This window comes from Elephantulus edwardii, unplaced genomic scaffold (assembly GCF_000299155.1).
Source record: "Elephantulus edwardii isolate Elephantulus edwardi_28Jun2011 unplaced genomic scaffold, EleEdw1.0 scaffold00229, whole genome shotgun sequence".
In the NCBI taxonomy this organism is placed as follows: domain Eukaryota; kingdom Metazoa; phylum Chordata; class Mammalia; order Macroscelidea; family Macroscelididae; genus Elephantulus; species Elephantulus edwardii.
Window position 1 is genome coordinate 2,099,540 of NW_006399979.1, and position 9,659 is coordinate 2,109,198.

The 9,659-nt window shown below is 39.7% G+C and overlaps 1 long non-coding RNA gene across 1 annotated transcript in view; it reads right to left on the bottom strand.

Moving 5' to 3' along the window:
• Positions 1–1,030: 1,030 nt before the first annotated feature.
• The window catches only part of LOC102865072, a 30,513-nt gene continuing 21,884 nt past the window's right edge, over positions 1,031–9,659 (bottom strand). Inside the window, exons 2-3 of the long non-coding RNA XR_438987.1 lie at positions 6,928–7,008; positions 1,031–1,042 (exon numbers count right to left, since the gene is read on the bottom strand). This is a non-coding gene — a long non-coding RNA (uncharacterized LOC102865072). The remainder of the gene's footprint in view (positions 1,043–6,927; positions 7,009–9,659) is intronic.

Here is a 9,659-nt window from a genome sequence, read left to right on the forward strand (position 1 = left end):
AAAACAGAAGAACAAGTAACTTAGGGGGGAAAAAAAATTCCTCAGAAATATTGGTATCTTTTATTATGCCTCATCAAGGGTTCACAGAATATATCTAACCATGATCTTCCTCTCAAAAAATAGAATTCCTTCACAAAATAGAATAAGCAGCTGTTAGCTTGGGGAGTTGCATTTAAAAATATTTGTTCACGTAGTACAAACTGCTACAGCTGAAAATTATTTTGATGCTTTTTGGACAATTTTCCTATACATTTACTACCTAATTAGTACACCTCTTAAAATACACCTTTAAAAAAAAATACACCTTTTAAGCAGTCCTATGCATGTAAGTGAAACTTTCCCCTTGGAAGAGATGAAGAAGTATGTATTTTCCAAAATAGCAGTGTAACTTGGTTCTGATCACTTATTATTTCAAGTGATGGGAAACAGTTGAGGAGCATGGAGAACTGACGGGAGTAAGAGGTCCCATTACCAAAAAAAAAAAAAAAAGGAAGCTAGAGCTGCTACATTTTCCAATATATGTTTGTGATTCTCCAGTAAAAATCTTCAATGCCCTTATCAACCATTTTTCGTGTGTTTTTCTTTCTGACTAGAAGATGCTAACAGGCTGGCAGATCAATTTCAAGGATGAAATCCAGGAGACTTAGAGGAGTGGGTTCGAGCAACACTGGCATCTCCGATCACCCAAAGCAGCCCCAGCCCCTTCTCTCTGATGGCGTCTCCCACATCTCAGTCATTGAGGAAGCACATCCGTAACAGGTGACAGCACCTCCCGTCCCACAGGTGAGCAGGGTGACTGCAGGCAAATCTGAGAAGAAAAAAAGGCCCACCACCATGGTCCTGATTTGGTTTAAAGCAACTGCACAATCCCCATTACACTCATGTCTTCCCCAAACACTTCCTCTGTGGCAAGCGAAGTTACAGGTGATGCATGTGGCTCTTATCACAGTGATGCATGAAGGGAGCAGGTGTGTGCCGAGAACCAGAAGGGGCGGCGCAATGCATCTTCATCATCTTCTGGGTTTCCTTTCTAAGGTTCTGCCTGTATGTTTAAAGAAAGAAAGAAAAGCAGTTACCGCATTGCACCAGCATGCAAATCCACCCCTTGCAGGGCTTTGTTTTTTAAACAGTAGGAGCAGACACTGAAAATCGCAATAAATTAACACCTATATTACAGATAAATGTAAAGCTCAAGACCAGGGCCTAGGATTAAATCACATCCACCTGGGCTGCCTGGGATAAAGATGAAAGGAAAGCCATGAGTTTTCAAGACTCCTCTGAGTAATGCTGTGGCCCTCATTTCTAGGTTGGAGGACATGGAGGGTCACCTCATGAAGGGGGCCTTCACTGGCTATGGTGATCCAAACTGAAGGACAGAAGCCCTAAAATCCTCCCAGTGCCACTCCTGCCCCACCACTAACAGCCTGACACCTGACATGGGGGCAAAGTGTCTATAACCTGCTCCAACTCTGATTGGGTAGGTCCGAGGAGGCACATTCTGAGTATCACCTTGTCTGCCAGAGACTTGAAATCAGGAATTTCTACTAGAGGCCCTGATGTTGTTGTTAAGTGCCATGGCGTTGCAGGTGACTCATAGCGACCCTATGAAGGAGACGCTTGAGTGCCTTTCATCCTCTCTCCAGGTTCATAGGGTTTCTGGAGGCAAGCTATTATGGAAGTGGAGGCCACTTCTCCTTCCAAGCTTGTTTTAATCGGGGAGCTCCACCCCACTCTCTGTCCGCATTGGGTAGCCAACCATCAATGCATTTGACACATCAGTGTCACAGGGGCCCTACTGGAGCTTATTATGCTTTGACACAGTAACACAATGTATTGTTTTCTACATGATCACCACTGAGAAGGCCTTCTCTCTTAGGGGCTGAGTGTACAGTGGTGGGTCAGGGGCAAGCCTCTGGGGATGACATGTCCATGTGCTGGGCAGCCCTTGCAGCTCCAGTCACTAGAGGGATTCCACAGTTTCCCACTCTGAGAGAAGCTCTGAGTCTAGATTTTAAATATGGCGGCCTACTGGGTAAGGCATTGCACTACCAACCCAAAGTCACACCGTTCAAATCCAGCAAATGGTCTGTAGGAAAGATGGGCAATCTCATCCCGTGGAACTGGCCGACTCTGGAAAGCCAGCTATACATTAGTTCTGACTCAGCGGTTTTGCTGCAGAGGGGAAAAAAATATACAGTAAGAGCCAGTGTGTTCTTCTGGACCTTCCTCTACTTTGACCACTGGCCTTTTCTGCTCTATTTTTTTTTTTCAATTATAATGAGTAAATACATAAGAAAAATCCCTATTTCTATGTGTTTTTTTTTTACATGCACAAGTCAGTGGCATTAGTTATGCTCATGTTGTGCAAATATTACTTAATCTGTATTCACATTTTGCCATAAGCCTTAAAAGAAGCTTTGAATGCCCTAAGCACATTCCTTTCTCCCTCAGTCCCTGGTAATATCTAATAGACTTCAGTCTCCATATCTTTGCCTATACTCTTTCATACATATGGCATTATACAATACTAGTTCTTTTGTGACAGATTTATTTTACTCAGCATGTTCTCAAGGTTCGTCCAATTAAGGTTAAAAATCTATCAGGACTTCACTTCTTTTTATGGCTGAGTAAAATATTACATTGCATGTACAGAACATATTTTGCTCGTTCATTCATATGCTGATGAAGATTTGAGTCAACTGTGTCCACCTTTTTTGGCTACTGTGATAGTACTGCCATGGCCACTGGTATACAACTATCTGTGTTTCTGCTTTCAGTTCTTTTGGTGCTCTACTTGAGATCAGCCCAGTCAGAGCCTATGCTTGAACGTGTGCGTCTGGGGTCCAGGAACCTCCTTTTCTACCTGTTTCTCTCCCCTTTCATCATCAGTAGATTACTGTGTAATTAGAATTACCTATTTTTTACCTAAACCAGTAATTTTCCTTAAGTAATAATATTTAAAGCAAGTTTATTTATGAATTTCTAAGGGGTCATGGTACTAGGAATATTGTAGCTAATGTTAGATGGATGTTGGCTGTACGCTGGGAGTACCAGAGGAGTGTCTATCTGTGTTTCCTTGATTATGCAAAGGCGTTTGACTGTATGGATCACAACAAACTGTGGCTGACTCTGAAAAGAATGGGAATCTCAGAACACTTGATCGTGCTAAGGCCAAGAGGAAGTCATCAGAACAGAGCAAGGAAACATTGCATGGTTCAAATTTGGGAAGGGTGTGCATCAAGGATCTGTCCTATCTCTATGTATTTTCATTCTATATGCAGAACAGATTATCTGGGAGGCTGGGCTCTATGAGGAGAAATGTGGCATCAGGATTGGAGGAAGATTCATCAACAGACTGCATTATGTAGATGACACAACCCTGCTTGCTGAAACTGAGGCATACCTGAAGCACTTGCTGCAGAAGGTCAAGGACTACACAGCCTTCAATATGGATTGAGGTTCAATATCAAGAAAACAAAGATTCTCACCACTAGGTGAATTGGCAGCATCACGATAAATGGTGAAGAGATCGAGATTGTTAACAGTTTTAGTTTGCCTGGCTCAGCAATCAACACTCTTGGCACCAGCAGCCAGGAAGTTAAAAGACATATTGCGATGGGAAAGTCTGCTGTTAGGGTCCTCTCTAAAGTACTGAAGAGCAATGATGTCAGTCTGGAGACTAAGCTGTGCCTGATACAGGCCATGGTCTTTGCAATCACTTGCTATGCATCAGAGAGCTGGACAATGATTAGGGATGACAATAGGAGAATCGATGCCTTTGAGCTGTGGTATTGAAGAAGAGTATTGAATATACTATGGACTGCTAAGAAAATGAAATGGTTCATCTTAGAGAGTGTTAAACCAGGCTCCTCCTTGGAGGCAAGGATTCAGAAGCTTCGTCAGACATATTTTGGAAATGTTGCAAGAAGGGACCAGTCCTTGGAGAGTGACATCATGTTTGGGAGGGTGGAGGGACAGTGCAGGAGAGGAAGATCTTCTATGAGGTGGACTGATTCAGTGACTGGGGTAATCGGGGTGGGTGTGTTGGAGACAGTGAGATTGGCACAGGACAGAGCAGGGTTTAGGGCTGTTGTACATAGGGTTGCTATGAGTTGCAGGTGACTCAACAGCATATAACAACAGCAAAAGTAATGTTTACAACCTTCAAACTACTGTTGTTGACTCAATTCTAACCCCAGGTGACCCTTCACAGGTTTCTGAAGTTGGGAATCTTTACTGTAAAAGACAACTTCTTGAGGCAGCTGGTGGATTCAAACTGCTGATCTTTCAGTTAGTAGTAATGCAATAAGTAATGCACCACAACACTTGCATTCTCAGTAACTTTTGATACCACTATATGCACACTAGCACACACAGAAATCTAGCTTCATTTTTTAAGCAATGGTCTCTGTGTTGGGAGCCTTGTGTTTACCCAGGGAGTCTCCCTATTTTTTAAAAAAGGTATTTCCAAGGAAGTCAGTTCTATTGGCCATTGAACACTCTGATCTCTCCTTAAGAAGTATGAGTACCTAAAGAATATTCTGGCCATTACATAACAGTAAAATATATGAAAGGCTAGAAAGGTAAGAAGAGTCTTATATTTTCCTACATTTTTAAAGTAGATTGTTGGGATCTCTTCAAACTGTAAGCAGAATGCACATATTTAAAACACAGACTAACCTATCAATGGAAAAAAGTAAGTGATGAGAGTTAGGAAGGGTGAATGCTGGATTATTCCCAGAGATATTCTTGCTTTTCTCCTTTGAAGATGAGATATGTGTTGCTATGAACCCCTTGGGTCCAGGACGGTTCTTGAGAGAGGATCACATTGGTCCCACAGGAGATATTCACTCTGTTTCCCTGGGTGCTGCCCAGGCACCTAGAAAGGTCTGACCAGGGCAGGGGGAGCGGGAATGCCCCAGGCTCCTTCCTGTCTTTGGGAAGATCTCTTAAGATTAAGTAAATGTCAGTGGTACCAAAGCTATTTCATAACCACACACCATGTGCAAATGTATATCCCACACATTATAGACTTCCTAGGAAATTTTAAGATAACAATATTTAAAAAAAAAAAAAGAATGAAGGTGATAACCTTCAGATTCACCAAGAAATTTGGGGGGGCAATCAAAACAAAGATGGTATGCACACAGTCATTTTTCAAAGGTTCTTTTGCCCTCTGGATGTATTTAGCCATCATATTATCTGTAACCAAGTCTTCTCCTCTCTCATTCTTTTTCTTTTTTTAATTTCCCCCCTCTCAGTTTTTTGACACTAATTCTGGATTGTACAATATCTTCTAAAGAGAAGAGAAGTATTATAAAAATACTGTAAAAATTTACATATAACAAATAGTCAAGTAGTCACAGTTTATAAAAATAGTTTTAAGAACTTTTAAATATTTTATGTGTGGGTTTTGCCTCTGCTTAAACCATATGCATGGAAACCACCCACAGCCGTCTGTGGACTTGTCGATGTAAAAAGAAAGATTTAACAGCAATTACGTACTGCAGGTGCTGCTGCGTAATTTCTATTACTGATGGTTTCTGCTTTCCTCCTACAGCTGTTTCAGAAATGGCACAAATCAGGGGCAGCCTGAAAAGAACCTATTACTTAAAGGCACCAGAGTCCCTACTAATGCGCTTTCATTTCAATTCAGTGTTAAATACAGACATTTTAGAAGTCAGTCTTGATGTTAGATACAGTTGAAACCTCAGTCACAACGTAAAAATTATTGCAAGAAAACACACCAAAAATAGTGTGGTTTGCTCTTGGTAGTAGGAAGGGATGGTTTTTATTTTCTACTTTATACTTTCTATATTTCCCAATTTTGTTGTTGTTAGGTCCTGTGAAATCGACTCCAAATCACAGCAATCCTATGAACAACAACAGATGGAAACCGTGGCCTATCCTGACCCATCCTTTGTAAATGAACAAAAGTTATTTTCATGAATGAATGGAAATCCAAAATCTCTGTAAATGCTCATTAAAATTATTTTTTTTTAAAGTTATTTTCATAATCAGGAAAAAACCCCGAACATTTTAAAAGGGGGAAATAACAAGAGTATTAGCTTATTTAAAAAGTAAATGTGTTTTCTTATTTTGAAGATGAGCTCGCATGCTTCACGAAGTTGTAGTAACATACATCATTAGTTCTAAACACTGTAAAGGCCTTGGTCCTCAATGCTCTCCAAAAGAATATGTGACATAATAAAATGGCTTCAAAACATGCTCATTAGCTTAAGAATTTTAGCATTTTTTCCAACTTTACTGCAAATCATCTCCTTTCCAAGAAAACACGTTAAATACACAAAAGACCCTAAAACTATGGCTTTGGTTTTGCTATTTAAAAAAATATAAAGCAATATAAACTTATGGCTTTAAATAGAAAGCACCTACTACTGTTTGCTACCTTAAATTCTTTTTTTTTAAATGGGATATAACTCATAAATAAACTAGTACTTAAATATTCAACAACAATTAAAAACTAGCAAGAATAAAAGGGGAAGGAAAAAAACCAAACCAGTTTTTGTGCACATTTCATCACCAACGTTTGCCATTAAGTTAATTCCGACTCATCATGGCCGTTTTGTGATAAGGGTAGAACTATCCCACAGCACTTTCTTGGCTGTGAGTTTTACAAAAGCAGAGTGCCAGGTGTTTCTCCCATGACAGGTGCAGTCAAACCTTCAGGCTTACTGCTGCACTACCAGGACTCACACTAGGCAGTCTCTGTGCATTTGAGAAAGTGAAAGCTAACCAACCGTTGCTATTGTTGTTAGGTGCTATTGAGTTGAGTATGACTCACAGTGACCCTAAGAACAACAGATTAGAATCCTATCCTGTGCCATTCCCATCAGCTCTGAACCCTTCAATCCTAGGAACAACCTGAAAGATGACTTCTGAAACAATGAGAAAAAATGTACTTACCTCTGATGCCAACCTTGGTTTCAAGCCTAAGAATGAAAAAACTGTGTTGCTTTCTTTTGATTCAAAAAAACTGTCATAATCCTAGAAGAATGAGGAAAATAAAACCAATGAAGAACACAAACAATTATCTTTCTTTTTGGTAGTTTCAATACATTCTAGATTAAAAAGAAATTATCACTCTACTAGACAGGCTAGAAGAGCTACATACATTTCCTGGATGTATTCTGCTTGAGCTTAAATCACTTTCAGTGATGAAAGCAGGAATGTTTTTGACTCAGTGCCTGCAAAATACATGACATACGAATTGAAACAGAAGAACACTGATTTCCCTTTATGTGCCAAACTAACATTTACCTGTGTGGAAATCATTCAAATCTATGATTTTAATTCTTAGATTTCAATACGAAGGTGAGTGCCAATTTCACTCTTGATATTCTGTTAATGAGAGTTTAAAACAACTCCCTGAATGAAGAGAAAGTCATGTCAGGGCTAGTTTATCTCTACTGCTTTTTGAAGGTTTTTTCGTGTTCTTTAACACTAAGTTTTCAGAGAGCATAGGCAAGGATTCTGAGGCTCCGTCTAACATACTTTGGACATGTTATGAGGAGAGACCAGTCCTTGGAGAGGGACATCATGCTTGGGAGGGTGGAGGGACAGCGCAGGAGAGGAAGGCCCTCTATGAGGTGGATTGATTCAGTGACTGGGATAATTGGGATGAGAGTGTCAGAGACAGTGTGATTGGCACAGGACAGAGCAGAGTTTAGGGCTGTTGTACATAGGGTCGCTATGAGTCACAAGCGACTCGATGGCACATAACAACAACACAACAACATAGTTTGTTACATGCCAATGAGTTGGTTCCAACTCTCAGCAACCCTATGCAGAACAGAAAGAATGAAACACAGTCTGGCCCTATGCCACTCTCAATAGTTTAGAACCCTTGAGCCCATTCATTGCTGCAATTGCCGGGTCAATCCTTCCTGTTAAGAAACAAACTGACACTCTATAACAATCCAAGGACTGGCCCCAAATACACAGATGAAGTCTTGGTGTTCTTACTACTAAGGAGCATTCTGATTCTATTTCATCCAAGACAGGTTCATTCTTCTGGAAGGCCATGGTATATTTAATATTCTTCACAAACATCTCAATTCAAAGGCTTCAAATCTTTTTCAGTTCTCCTTCTTTGTGCAGCTTTCACCTGCACATAACCGAAAATACCAAGATTTGAGTTACTGGGCATCTCAGTTCTCATAGTAACACCTTTGCTTCTGAATACTTTAAAAGGTCTTTTTGTAGCAAATATGCCCAAGGTAATTTGACATTTGACTTCTTGACCACTGGTTCCACATCAAATTGATTTGAGGTTCTAGTAAAATGAAATTTTTGACAGCTTCAATCTTTTATCATGATGTTGCTTATTGGTCCAGTTTTCAAGGTTTTGTTCCCTTTATGCTAAATTATTATCCACACTGATAGCTATAGCCTTTGATCTTACTCAGCAAATGTTTCCTCTGTGCTTGTATTATCTGCAAAAAGGTTAATGAGTCTTTCTCCAATCCTGAGACCTTGTTCTTCTTCATATATATTCAAGCTTCTCAGATTATCTGCACAGTATACAGATTGAGCTGTACAGTGAAAGGTTATAACCTCCTATTTCTCCTGTTTTTAAACCATGCAGTGTCTATTCTGTCTCAAGGATTGCCTCTTAGTCTATGTTCAGGATTCATAAGAGCATAATTAAGTGTTCTGGCATTTCTATTCCTTGCAAGGTGATCCACAATTTCTCATCTTCACAGTCAAACACTTTTGCACAGGCAGTAAAACACAAGTAAGGAACCTTCTGATATTTTCTACTTTTAGAGAAGATCCATCAGTTATCAGCAATGATTTCTCTTGTTCCATGTCCTCCAGTGATATTTGTTTGGATTTCTGGCAGTTCCCTGCAGAAGTACTGCTTTAACAATTTTTAAACGCTATTCAGCAAAATTTTCTTTATATTTCATATCAATGATTCTGTTAGATGACTTAAACATTCTGACATCACAAATATGGTTGCTAACTTCTATGCATATAGTAGTGCACATATCTAGTGTGGTGTCTTGTTATTTACTAATATCTTCCGTTCAGCCTAGACTTTTCCTTTTAATACTCCTGGTTCTTAATCCTACGTTACCTCCTGAAATGACTGGCACATTGACCAATTCTTTTTGATACAGGACTCCGTATTCATTCCATCTTCTTTTAGCATTTCCTGTGTTGTACAATTTCCCCACAGAATCTCCCACTATTGATTGTAACTGTAGATCAGACTTTTAAAAAAATACTTCATCCCTGAGGCATACTCAACTGGGAGAAGTACAGAATAAAGTATTTCTTTTTTTTAAAATAATTATTTTTGTTTTTTACAGAGGTTTTGGATTTCCATTCATTCATTGCCGCAATTTTCTCCCTTCCCACCCCTCCCCACCAGCTCGCTTCCCCCTCCGAAGGGAGAAAAAAAGAAAAAGAAAAAAAATTCCTTCATTAGTATACAATTCCCACGTCCCTTAACCCCACCCCCTACCCCAGTACACTTCTCTATGCAACCTTAATTCTGGATTCCTGTGCTAACCATAATACTCAATCATATATCACTTCTAATCTGTTTTTTCCCTCATCTATTTCAATACAATATACATAATTTATCCAGTTTTTTTCTGTCATACCCCCACCCTGATGTCAGACCCATT